General features: G+C 44.7%; 1 protein-coding gene across 1 annotated transcript in view; it reads right to left on the reverse strand.

The window, feature by feature from the left end:
• Positions 1-13069, reverse strand: part of dscamb (Down syndrome cell adhesion molecule b) — a gene marked incomplete at both ends in the record, with an annotated part of 450395 nt that overhangs the window by 415093 nt on the left and 22233 nt on the right.

Consider the following 13069-nt stretch of genomic DNA (forward strand, 5'->3'; position numbering starts at 1 on the left):
CAATATTATTATGATGGTTGTATCAACCCTAAATCTGAGTTGGGGGGGGGGATGCAATGCAGACAAACAGCTGCATACAGTGCGACCATTTCACTCACAATTGCCCATTCATTTTTGGACACATCACACACTATCAGTGTGTGTACTGTACGTGTGCTGTCATTGCTCCACCTACAGGCCTAATGGAGAACACCAGGAGAACACCAGGATGTGAATGGAGGGTGAATGTGAGGTATATCGTGTAAATAGTTTTGATTGATCGCAAGACTACACTGTAAAAAAAATAAAAATAATAAGTTACCAGAACTTAAAAATATTGAGTTCAGTTACTGTGCATTAAGGTGTTCAGTTTTCAATCCATAATAAGTTAACAGAAAAATAAGTACACAACCACATTATTTCAACCTAATAAAACTATGTTTATTGTCATTGTTTTAAGAACACAAGTTGACTTGGTAATACTCACATTTTGAGTAAAAAAAATGGCTTTTAACATGTGCAATGTTCAATGAAATAGAAAAATAAAGAATAGAAATTGTTGATTAATCCCACTGGTCACAATGGTGACCGTAATAATGTTTTTGTTATAAGGCTCTGCAAATGTTACTGAATGATGTAGCAATGTATTTCCAGCTAAATTGAAATAATAAACAAATAAAGGGTCTCAATTACTTGCTACCTGGACAGGCCCACAGCCCGCTCGTGTAGTTTTTTCTCCTCACTTGAAAGAAAATTTGTGGAACTATTATAGCAATAATTACCTCATTTACAAGTTGTATTTAAGTTTGCAACTAAGGGCAAATAAGGGAACAGATTAATGACAATTCAAATATGTAAAAAAAATCAAGATTTCGATTTTTGGGATTTTCTGGACAGCAAGACATTTTGTTCATTTCAGAGCACCTCCCCCCTTGCGCATCAAATCGGGTTTGGTCACGGCGAGTCACATATGTGGTAGTAAAAAGAACCTGTGGGAGGATTTCAACAAGATAAATGCGACAACAGTGCAAACTATTTCACTATTATTTCAAAGCAAAAAATGCTGCCCCCTGTGCCTATGCAAATGCCCCTGCGTGGCTTTGCAGGCACGCGTGCCTAGGATTGCCTACCCCTGATCTAGGTGAACCATTTCTGGGTTGTATATTACTAATACACGTCCAATCATGTTGTTTATTGAGTTATGGCAACGGATCGATATGCACGGTGTGTGGATGGAGTCCCGCGAGCGATAACGAGTGGCCGGACGTAATAGGGTACGGACCAGCCATTTCCGGCCACTTCCGGTTTTGGCAACTCGCAGATCGGCCACCAGGTGGCGGTATTGAAGCGTTGGAGAGTTGAGCGGAGATCTACAGCACCAGTCATGACTCCGTGGGTGAAATGTGAATACCATGACGAAAATTTGAAATATTGATCTCAATGACGCCTTAATCAGTCATTGGCAGATTACGCATGGCGGAGAATGACGTGTTAATCAGTCATTGGCGGGAGATGGGTAAGGAAGTTCAGAGTATCGGGGAAGATACTCCAGTCCAGTCCTTCTATTCCGGGGCTGTAGAGAGCATCTTGACCGGAAACATCACTGCCTGGTATGGAAACAGCACGGCACAGGACAAGAAGGCCCTACAGCAGGGGCGGACTGGGACACAAATTCAGCCCGGGACATTCAGACGCACCAGCCCACGCACCGGCCCCGAAACTGGCCCACACAACGGCCGTTATGAAACACTCGTCCAGTATTAAACAACCCAAGGCTGTGGCTAAAGAGTCAACATCAGGGAGACCAATCTACACCCCGCCCCTAGATGCACACACACACACACACACACACACACACACACACACACACACACACACACACACACACACACACACACACACACACACACACACACACACATATATACCGTTACTTCCTGTCATTGACATACGTTTTCTTTTTTTTAGCCTAGGGATTAAGGATACATGAAGTATTAACTACACCATAATAATATTGAGGTTTTGATCCATAGAAAGGTTTGTGCTACACTATTTCAGTTAGATTCGATTTATTGTCCATTAATTTTGCACTCATGACATTAGTTGCTTGCCGTTTAATCAACATCGAAAGACCCCCCACTTCCTCCCAGACACCCATTCCAAGAGCCTGTTCGCTGTGTGTCTCTCTCTCTGTGTGTGTGTCTCTCTCTCTGTCTCTCTCTCTCTGTGTGTCTTTCTGTCTCTGTGTGTGTCTGTATGTCTGTCTGTCTGTCTGTCTGTCTGTCTGTCTGTTTGTCTGTCTGTCACTCTCTCTCTGTCTCTCCCCCAATTAAACTGTCCTACTCTACATCACCAGCATGTTTCGCAGCAAGTCACTTGTTGTTTTTGTTTTTTTATTCTAGCTTTTTCAGCTCCACCATTTCTTTTTTTTACAGGGGCCAATTTCGAATTGCATATCATTCTTGGTTGACACTGAAGTTAGTAAAATGCCATCCAAATTATGAAAAAGCTTTCTTGATGGAGAAACAGTATATCAAAAATCTGAAAGAAGGAAAGATTGCCTACTGTTTGAAATTCTCAGTTGTTAGATTACTGCTTCCCTCTGCTGATCAGCTCTTCCACCTTAGAGCTATATCTCCAGGCAGCCTCACGTTGTTCACTAAGCACAACATTTGACGACAAGGGCTGTCCCCGACTAAGGATTTGGATAGTCGACTTTGATTGGCCGAAATTATCCGATAGTCGACTATTAGTCGACTATGAATTTTTTTTTTGAAAATATATATTTTTTTATCATTCCATTTGGGCTGTGGGGATGCTTAATGTCTGAAGGAGTCGACGAAAGGCTTCTTGTCCTCTGCAAAAGCATGCAATTGGTCCACTGATGGATACATCTTGATATTTGTTTAGTTTAGTTTAGTTTAGTTTCTTTAATAGTTGTCATACAGAAGTACAGAATACTTTTGTACAAAATGCTTCTTACTGTTGCGCTCCAGAGACTGTGCAAGACAAGATAAGTATGAAATAAAAACATAGTAAAATTAGAAGTAAAAAAAGAGGTCACAGTGTTCAGTTTAGACATATGTACAATGTTCGATGCAGAATAGACGTAGTTACCATACAATATACAATACTGTGCAGTGTACTAATATACAATACTATATAGTGCAAGGCAGAAATGGAGAAATGGGACGAGGTGCAATTTAGGTACAATTCACAGTAGGTGTACGAGTTGTAGTGCAAATCCTTTATCAATAAATATAAAGTGTAAGTGTGTTTGTGTGATCTAAAGTGTGGAGAGTGGGTGCTGCAGTGTGTTGTTTGTTTGAGTGAGTGTGTGCGTGTGGGTGTGTGTGCTGTGTGCATTTGATGGTTGTTGCATAGTGATTAATGTTCGTTTAGCGATTATTGTTCGTTTAGCAGCCTGATGGCCTGGGGATAGAAGCTTCTTCTGAGTCTTTCTGTGCTCGCCTTAAGACTCCGGTATCGCTTGCCTGACCGCAGCAGTTCAAAGAGGCAGTTGTTCGGGTGGCTCGAGTCCTTAATAATTCTCTTAGCCTTCCCCTTGCACCGCTTGTTGTAAATGTTCTGGAGGGTGGGAAGCCCCCCTCCAATTGTGCGTTCGGCTGAACGTGTCACTCTTTGTAGTCTGCTACGGTCTTGTGCAGTGCTATTCCCAAACCAGGAGGTGATGTTGCCGGTCAGGATGCTCTCTATTGTACATGAGTAGAAGTTCCTAAGGATCTTCTGACTGACTTGGAACTTCCTTAGGCGCCTGAGGAAGTAGAGGCGTTGTCGTGCCTTCTTCACAACACTGTCAATGTGTGTGGTCCATGTCAAGTCCTCGGATATGTGGGCTCCGAGGTACTTGAAACTGTTCACTCTCTCAACCGGTGCCCCGTCGATGCTGAGGGGGCTGTAGTCCTTGACCCCCGACCTCCTGAAGTCCACAATCATCTCTTTTGTTTTGCTGACGTTCAGGGAGAGGCAGTTCTCCTGACACCACTGTGACAGGTTCTCTACCTCTTCCAGGTAGGCCCTTTCGTCGTTGGCAGAGATCAGGCCCACCACTACTGTGTCATCAGCAAATTTGATGATGGTGTTGTTGTTCCGCTGTGCTACGCAGTCATGTGTGTACAGGGAGTAGAGGAGGGGGCTCAGAACACAGCCCTGTCTAGTCTAGTGTGTTCATTAGATGGGTGAAATTCTCTTTCAGTGCCTCTGTGCCTGTTTTCTTAGGCAGTTAGCCTCTGGTATGCGTGCCATTAGTGTTAGCCATGCTTCTAGGCCTCTTTTCTTTTGGAAAGAATGATACAAAAAATGTTAAATAAATAAAATAGAAAATTCTAATTCTAATTTTTATATTTTTTTGCATTCAACTAAGAGGTTGGCAGTCGACTACGGCTCCTTTCGACCGATTAGTCGACTATTCGACTAATAGGGGTCAGCCTTAGACGACACAGAAGCAAATCATTCAAACAGCAATGGCAGGCAGCTCGCACAGTAGAAGCAATCGTCCGTGTTATCTGATTTGGAGAGTATTCCTAAGGACAACTAAAAACGTTTCTGAAGGCTTATATTGTCAGAGAATAGGCTACGGTGTCAGAGAATTAGGAGAATTAGGCTACGCTACGGTATGCTCCAAATGGCATTGAGTTTCTCTCGTTCGATGTCACGGATAGGCTAGGGGACACAAATTCAGCCTGAGACGTTCAGAGTCACTCCGGCCCGCACACACACTATTGTCACCTATGTGTGTCGTTGCGCTCTGGGTAGTGTGTAGTAGAGCGCTGTGTAGGCTACATCATCTGGACGGACTGTTTCTGTGCGAGCAAGCATGCGTACTATGGAATTTAATCCTGCCGGCGCCACTGCCGGCCCACACACCGGCCCACACATCGGCCCACACACCGGCCCACATACTGGCCCACATACCGGCCCACATTAGTGGCCCACACACCGACTCACACACTGGCCACACACTGGCCCACACACCGGCCCACACACCGGCCCACATACCGGCCCACATACCGGCCCACATTAGTGGCCCACACACCGACTCACACTGGCCCACACCGGCCCACCGTACAGACCATGTAGCCTGGGAGATGACTGAAATCACTGCAAGAGCTATAGGCTATTTTTAAGCATCTTTCTGTGGCAATTTTCATTTTTACATCTAACTTTTTCAGCCCTACCCTACCAAAGTGGGCCGATTGGAGTGGACTAAATGGGCCAGTCGAACCCCCCCATCAAATTTTTTTTTAAATAATAATAATAAAAAGACATTTATTTTGGGACCAGCCCACTTTACTTCCGGCCCATCGGGATTCGTTCCGAACGTCCCGATGGCCAGTCCGGGCCTGCCCTACAGAGAGTGGTGTGTTCAGCTGAGCGTACTACGGGTATTGCACTACCACCCCTGCAGGTCTTATATAACAACAGGTGCAAATCCAGAGCCTGCAGAATAATGAAAGATCCTCACCACCCCAACAACAGCCTGTTCAAGCTGCTGCGGTCAGGCAAACGCCTGCGAACACCAGCACTAGGACAGAGAGACTTCGGCTCAGCTTCTTCCCCCAGGCCATCAGAGCCTTGAACACTGAGCTCTCCACACAGAAGCACACATGAGCACACACACAACACACACACTGTATACGTTCACACACTAGCAGTCACTTTAGCATTTAGCACAAATGTCTTATTCTCATCATATTCTTATTACTGTATAATAATAATAATAATAATAATAATAATAATAATAATAATAATAATAATAATAATAATAATAATAATAATAATAATAATAATAATAATAATAATAATAATAATAATAATAATAATAATGCAGGACCTGTTCAGAGGTCTTTAATTGGCATGCATTGTTTTTTGTAGGATCACCGATGTGATTCGTCTCTGCGATTAACCCATCCCGTCGTCCTTCCCCCCAAGGGCAGCCGGGAGCAGACAGGCGTCAGCGAGGGCCGCGCCCGGGGACCAATCCAAGTGCTCCTGCCCGTCTTCGTCAAGGACGCCACGATCTGTTGTTGTGCATGTTTTTCCATTGGGTTTATCTTATCGGGGGGGGAAACCCTTGCGAGCACGGGGAGAACATGCAAACTCCACACAGAAAGGCCTGGGAGATACCCCACCTGGGTACCTGGCATCATGGAAACCTGTTCCCCAAGCGGGAATCGAACCCTGGACCTTCTTGCTGTGAGGTGACAGTGTTAACCACTACACCACCGTGCCGCCTTATTATTGCACAATCGCTGCGGGCATGACCCCCCGCATTTCACTGTATGCTTGTATGCCGTGACAAATAAAACTCTTGACTTGACTTGACTTGACTTGACAGAGTGCTTTCAGAGCTACTGGGACGTGTAATCAATGCTGATGGAACAAACAGGTAAATAGATGAGCACAGAAACCCCATCCTTGCAGACCTGGGATCTGGTTCCCCAGCTCAAAACTCAACCTTAGCCATTAGTGTGCGCGTGTGTGTGTGGGGGGGGGGGGTTTAGGGAAGCCTTTTAGGGAAGACTTCACTCTGCTCTCCCATTGGAAATTCAGCTGTCTGTATACCTTCACATAACCCATTTACATTATCTGTAGATGCTATATCTATATATTAGGGCTGACCCCTATTAGTAGAATAGTCGACTAATCGATCGAAAGGAGCCGTAGTCGACTGCCAACCTCTTAGTCGAATACAAAAAAAATATATATATATTAGAGCTGGGCCGTTAACGGCGTTAACGTGCTGCGTTAACGCGAGACTAGTATCGCACGATAATATAATTGACGCCGTTAATCTTTTTCTCAACATTGGGTCTGTATTGTCCTTAAATACTTGCCGTAGTTCACAGCTGTGGTGCCCGGAAGTGATTGCACGTATGTACCAGAGCTGTAGTCAGAATAATGTGTTAAACTAAAGTAACTTTAGTGGTCCGGTAATCATTGTTATACAGGTGAGGTTAAGAAGTCCTCGGGATATAACACAATTCGGCGATGAGGACGTCTAAATCTGCGCAATGCAAGAAAGAAGAAGTCCGTTGAGAGCTTTGTTTACATTATTAACGTTAGCTTAGCGAGTTAGCATGTTAGCTCACGTTAACCGAGCGGCACTTGAAAACATCTACAAGAGGAGGAAATCCACTTTACACACTAAAGGAAGGATCGACTGGACTATCGTGAGTGTTTACAACAGAAATGGCTTGGGTTATTGGAAATATTGGACCGTTTGATGACAATGTAGAGCAATATGAAATGAAAATGGGAGACCCTGATGTTAGCATGTTAGCTCACGTTAATCAGGCGGCACTTGAAAACATCTACAAGAGGAGGAAATCCACTTTACACACTAAAGGAAGGATCGACTGGACTATCGTGAGTGTTTACAACAGAAATGGCTTGGGTTATTGGAAATATTGGACCGTTTGATGACAATGTAGAGCAATATGAAATGAAAATGGGTGATGCCTGTAAACAAGACAAACGTCTTTCTCTGGTCTGCATCTCCTTAACAATTGTGTGTATTAAGCTGTACTCCGACTGTAGTAGCTGTTCAGTGTTCTCTTGGATGTGGACCTGAGACTGTAGTAGCTGTTCGGTGTTCTCTTGGAGGTGGACCTGAGACTGTAGTAGTTGTTCAGTGTTCTCTTGGAGGTGGACCTGAGACTGTAGTAGCTGTTCAGTGTTCTGTTGGACCTGAGACTGTAGTAGCTGTTCAGTGTTCTCTTGGAGGTGGACCTGAGACTGGTAGCTGTTCAGTGTTCTCTTGGATGTGGACCTGAGACTGTAGTAGCTGTTCAGTGTTCTGTTGGACCTGAGACTATAGTAGCTGTTCAGTGTTCTGTTGGACCTGAGACTGTAGTAGCTGTTCAGTGTTCTCTTGGAGGTGGACCTGAGACTGTAGTAGCTGTTCAGTGTCCTGTTGGACCTGAGACTGTAGTAGCTGTTCAGTGTTCTGTTGGACCTGAGACTGTAGTAGCTGTTCAGTGTTCTCTTGGAGGTGGGCCTGAGACTGTAGTAGCTGTTCAGTGTTCTCTTGGAGGTGGACCTGAGACTGTAGCTGTTCAGTGTTCTGTTGGACCTGAGACTGTAGTAGCTGTTCAGTGTTCTCTTGGATGTGGACCTGAGACTGTAGCTGTTCAGTGTTCTGTTGGACCTGAGACTGTAGTAGCTGTTCAGTGTTCTCTTGGATGTGGACCTAAGACTGTAGTAGCTGTTCAGTGTTCTCTTGGAGGTGGACCTGAGACTGTAGTAGCTGTTCAGTGTTCTCTTGGATGTGGACCTGAGACTGTAGTAGCTGTTCAGTGTTCTCTTGGAGGTGGACCTGAGACTGTAGTAGCTGTTCAGTGTTCTGTTGGACCTGAGACTGTAGTAGCTGTTCAGTGTTCTCTTGGATGTGGACCTGAGACTGTAGTAGCTGTTCAGTGTTCTCTTGGAGGTGGACCTGAGACTGTAGTAGCTGTTCAGTGTTCTCTTGGAGGTGGACCTGAGACTGTAGTAGCTGTTCAGTGTTCTCTTGGAGGTGGACCTGAGACTGTAGTATCTGTTCAGTGTTCTCTTGGATGTGGACCTGAGACTGTAGTAGCTGTTCAGTGTTCTCTTCATTCATGGAACCGTTACACTGAGCTTGCACTGCATTTGTTGAGATACCTGCTTCTGCAGCAGTCTGTGTGTGAGCAACCAGTCAGCAGCATTGTGAATTCAGAGATTCACTAAAAGACACATTGAGAGACAGGTTTGTGTGTGGATTAAGAAATGAAGGTGCACAGAAGAAACTACTGACAGAGTGTGATTTGACACTGGAGAGAGCTGTCAATATCAGTGTAACAATGTTAATGGCATCAAAGGAAGGGCACAGAAAATTACGATACATCTGGTTTTAAAAGAAACACTGGAAATTACAAAAAGAAGAGACATGTTCATGCTGTTGAACAAGGAGATAGAACAGCTAGTGACTCCTCAGATGAAGAGGAGAGGATAAATCTCCTCCTCTGGTCATTATTTGGGTAGAACACACATTTTGAATGCATTTGGCAGATTTTTTTTTTTTTAATTAATCTAGATCAATTCCAGGATTGCAGGTAGATTAATCTAGATTAAAAAATTTAATCTATGCCCAGCTCTAATATATATATATTATAAAAAAATATATATTATTATTATTATAATTTATAATTTTTTTTATCATTCTTTCCAAAAGAAAAGAGGCCTAGAAGCGTGGCTAACACTAATGGCATGCATACCAGAGGCGAACTGCCTAAGAAAACAGGCACAGAGGCACTGAAAGAGGATTTCACCCATCTAATGAACACACTAGACTAGACAAATATCAAGATGCATCCATCAGTGGACCAATTGCATGCTTTTGCAGAGGACAAGAAGCCTTCAGTCGACTCCTTCAGACATTAAGCACCCCCCACAGCCCAAATCGAAATACTTTTTTATTTTATTTATTTATTTTTCATAGTCGACTAAAAGTTGACTATCGGCTCATTTCGGCCAATCATAGTCGACTATCCAAATCCTTAGTCGGGGACAGCCCTACTATATATGTACATATCCCTTACCTACTCATACTAGTTACTCTGCTGGCCAGTATGACTACCATACTGTCTTTATACCTGTATCACTGTACATACATCTGATTAGCACTACACCCAGTACTAATTTATATATGTTATACCCAGTTTAATCACCTGCACATTGTATATTACTATTGCACTTTACTGTTACATTTGGTTGGATGCTAAACTTATTTTGGTTTTACTATACGTGCTGTATAATGACAATACATTTGCATCTAATCTAATCTAAATAGTTGAACCTGGAAATGGTGACAAAAGCATACAGGGTTGGTTTGATTTCTCCTCCCCGATCTGCCTGCTGCAGTGTGTAAAGTCCACGGATGTGCTGCCTACTAGCAATGCGACTGGCGACAAGCACTCCTCCTAACCCCTGGCTCTCCTGTGTAACATCCAATGTACAGCAGGAAGTAGGGGAATCAAAGGGGTCACATATTCCATCTTTCATGCGCTCTGTTTTATCAAAAACCCATTCTGACAGAGAGGGAGACAGCAGGACAGAGAGAACAAGCATGGGGAAAGAGGGAGAGAGAAAGAGAGAGAGGGAGAGCGAGATTGATTTGGACGCCCATATTTTACGGGGCTCCCCGTGTTGCATCTGGTGTAACGAGCGGGGGCCTTGGTCTTGAGATGTCGACACTGCGGCGGCACAAGTATTCAGCGCGGCGCGGCAGAGGTGGCGAAGGGTGCAGCTCACTGACAGTGTGACAGCAGGAACCCGGGGTAATTAAAGCAGCTCTCTGCTCGCTGCCCTCGGGGCAAGTCTTCCTGCATGGGACCAGCGGATCATACCTGGCACGTACACACTGACATTCTAGACACACACACACACACACACACACGCACGCACGCACGCACACACACACACACACACACACACACACACACACACACACACACACACACACACACACACACACACATACACACACACACACACACATACACACACACACACACACATACACACGCACGCGCACACACACACACACACACACACACACACACACACACACACACACACACATACACACACACACACACACACACACACACACACACACACACACACACACACACACACACACATACACACACACACACACAAGCCAACGCTGTTTTCCTCTTACATTTGTTGCTGCACCACAGGCTTAAGGATATCAGTGTGGAGACTCAAAGAAGCTATGTTTCTCATACATTACTAAAGCGCAACGGAATTTCAAAATTAATACGTCTAAGAGATCAAACAGGGTTCATTGGCTGGATTTATGCAAGAATAAAAAGAAAATCTCATTTTCACCCTGTGTCTAACCCAGATTTAATTTTCACAATTTCTTTTTACCATTTACAGTATAGCCTACAGCCAGGGAAAAATATGGTCAGATCTAGTTCATATTTTTTTTTGTTTTGCAAATCAAACTATACACACAGGGAACAGGATCCTGAAAAGGTTGCATGGCGGAGAGCTCAAGGGTGAGATAGGCCCGCGCGACATCCATCCAGGGCCACGAGTAGACCCCCCACGATGTGATCTGCCCAGAGGCAGTACAGCATCCACAGGAGTTAAATGACTGTCTCCCAATTTGCTCTCATGAATATTAAGCATGGCTGTGACAGTAGAGAAGGCCTGGCTGTCTGCAGCCTTCTGATCCACACCGACAGATCCTTCCTCTGAAGTCGAAGCGGGGCGGGCGACACTAAATTGAAGCCCCAAACCCCCCCCCCCTTCCGGCGGACTCTCAAGTTGCACGTCTTAAATGGGCCTGAGTGGCCGTCTGTCTCATTAGAGGGGGAGGCCGAGAGGCCCGGACCGTCGCTCTGTGGGGAACAGCAGGAGCGTTGATGTCTGAATTATGCCGCGTGCTGATGATGAGCGTAGGGGAGGGAATCTGATGAGGGATTGTTATAGTGAAGCGAACTGTTACTGTAGCTCTGCTCCCTCCGCTGCTCCTACCGCCGCTGATGAATACAAAACACCGGGCCAAACCTAATACTGTGAGACGTGATGTAACATGCGCGCCAGAGCAGCAGGGACACTTTTTTTTTTTATCCACTTTTTCTCCCATTTTCAATTTTTCTCCCATCCCAATTTTCATATCGTCCAATTCAACCCTCCCCTGTCTTCGAACGTTGTTTCTTGCCTCCCACAAGCCGGCTGCAATGTGGACTAAGTCATACATAGCACGAGTCCCCTCCGATACTCGAGGTAACAGCCGTCGCATCTTTTCACCTGCGCGGCTCGATCTTTCAGCGTCGGGGGTCTGGGCTTTGGAGGGGCCCCGCCCCCGTCGCTTCTTGATTCTACTGCGTAGGCGCACCAACCGACCTGTAGGAGTCGCTGTCCACAACGCCCGATCCCCACCCTTCAGTTTCCTTCCCCGTAATACGGCCAATGTGTATTACTGTGGACGACCAGCTAAACTGAAAGCAATGTGGAGAGCGGGGCTCGAACAGGAGGCATCCTGTTCGAGCCTAGTCTCCAGCATTCGTTGTGAGCGCCTTGCCCACTGCGCCACGTAGCCGCCAGCAGCAGGGACACTTACTGTACGTCGATACATACGTCAGCAGTATAGAGAAGTTTACTTTGAAACGGATGGACAGGTAAAGGTTTCAAATAGAATTTCATCATTTTACGTAATAGACATAGAGCAATGCTTCTTTACCGTAGGCAATGAGTGGGGACTTTACCTAAGTGTATACATTTGCTGTGCCTGCAACCCAACCCAATATTTAAGAGAATGATTTGCTATTTTTGAGCGTGGGATTGTGTCATTTGGGGGCCTCTCCAATGAAGACACTGTGATGTATTTATGGCAAGCTGATGTTAATCCTTCTGATGAAACCCATGGATGGTAGGCTATAGTGAGAAGGGCACTAACCAACAGGTTTCTAATTAGAAAAAGTGCAACGTAATGACCACGTCAAATAATGTAAAGCGCTTGTGACGTGTTGATGACATTCTTAAAAATGGCGCAGCCCACAGCAGAAGATTTTGCAGGGGAATTATATTGTCATTTTAATCGGATAGTCTTTCTTAGTAATTTAATAATAATATCTGAGGGAAATATTGATATTTCCAACAATCTCGTCTAGCTAACTAGCTAAATTGCTAGCCTTGGCGGCTTCAAGACACATTGCCCAGTTGCCTAGCAACCCACTTGAACAACATGTGTATTGTGTACTCTTCAGTGATGCCACAGATTACTTGTAATCTGATTAGGCATCACTGGTACTCTTCCCATGTAGAAACCACAAACTCACAAGTTCCATTTGAAGGCAGGCAGCATATCATGTAATGATACATTCTAGATAAGGCAGTTGAGCATAGTAAAAAAGAAAAAAACAGAATCTGATCCATTTTGTGACCCTTTCTCGAACATTTTCATAATAACGGTATGAGGACACAAATATTATTTGAGTTATCGTTGCCTGATTTCAGAGGTCTTTGTGTGTCTGACTACGTGCCATAATAAACACAAACAGTATTTCTTGGC

The sequence above is a fragment of the Notolepis coatsorum genome (assembly GCF_963971535.1).
Source record: "Notolepis coatsorum genome assembly, chromosome: 1".
Taxonomy (NCBI): domain Eukaryota; kingdom Metazoa; phylum Chordata; class Actinopteri; order Aulopiformes; family Paralepididae; genus Notolepis; species Notolepis coatsorum.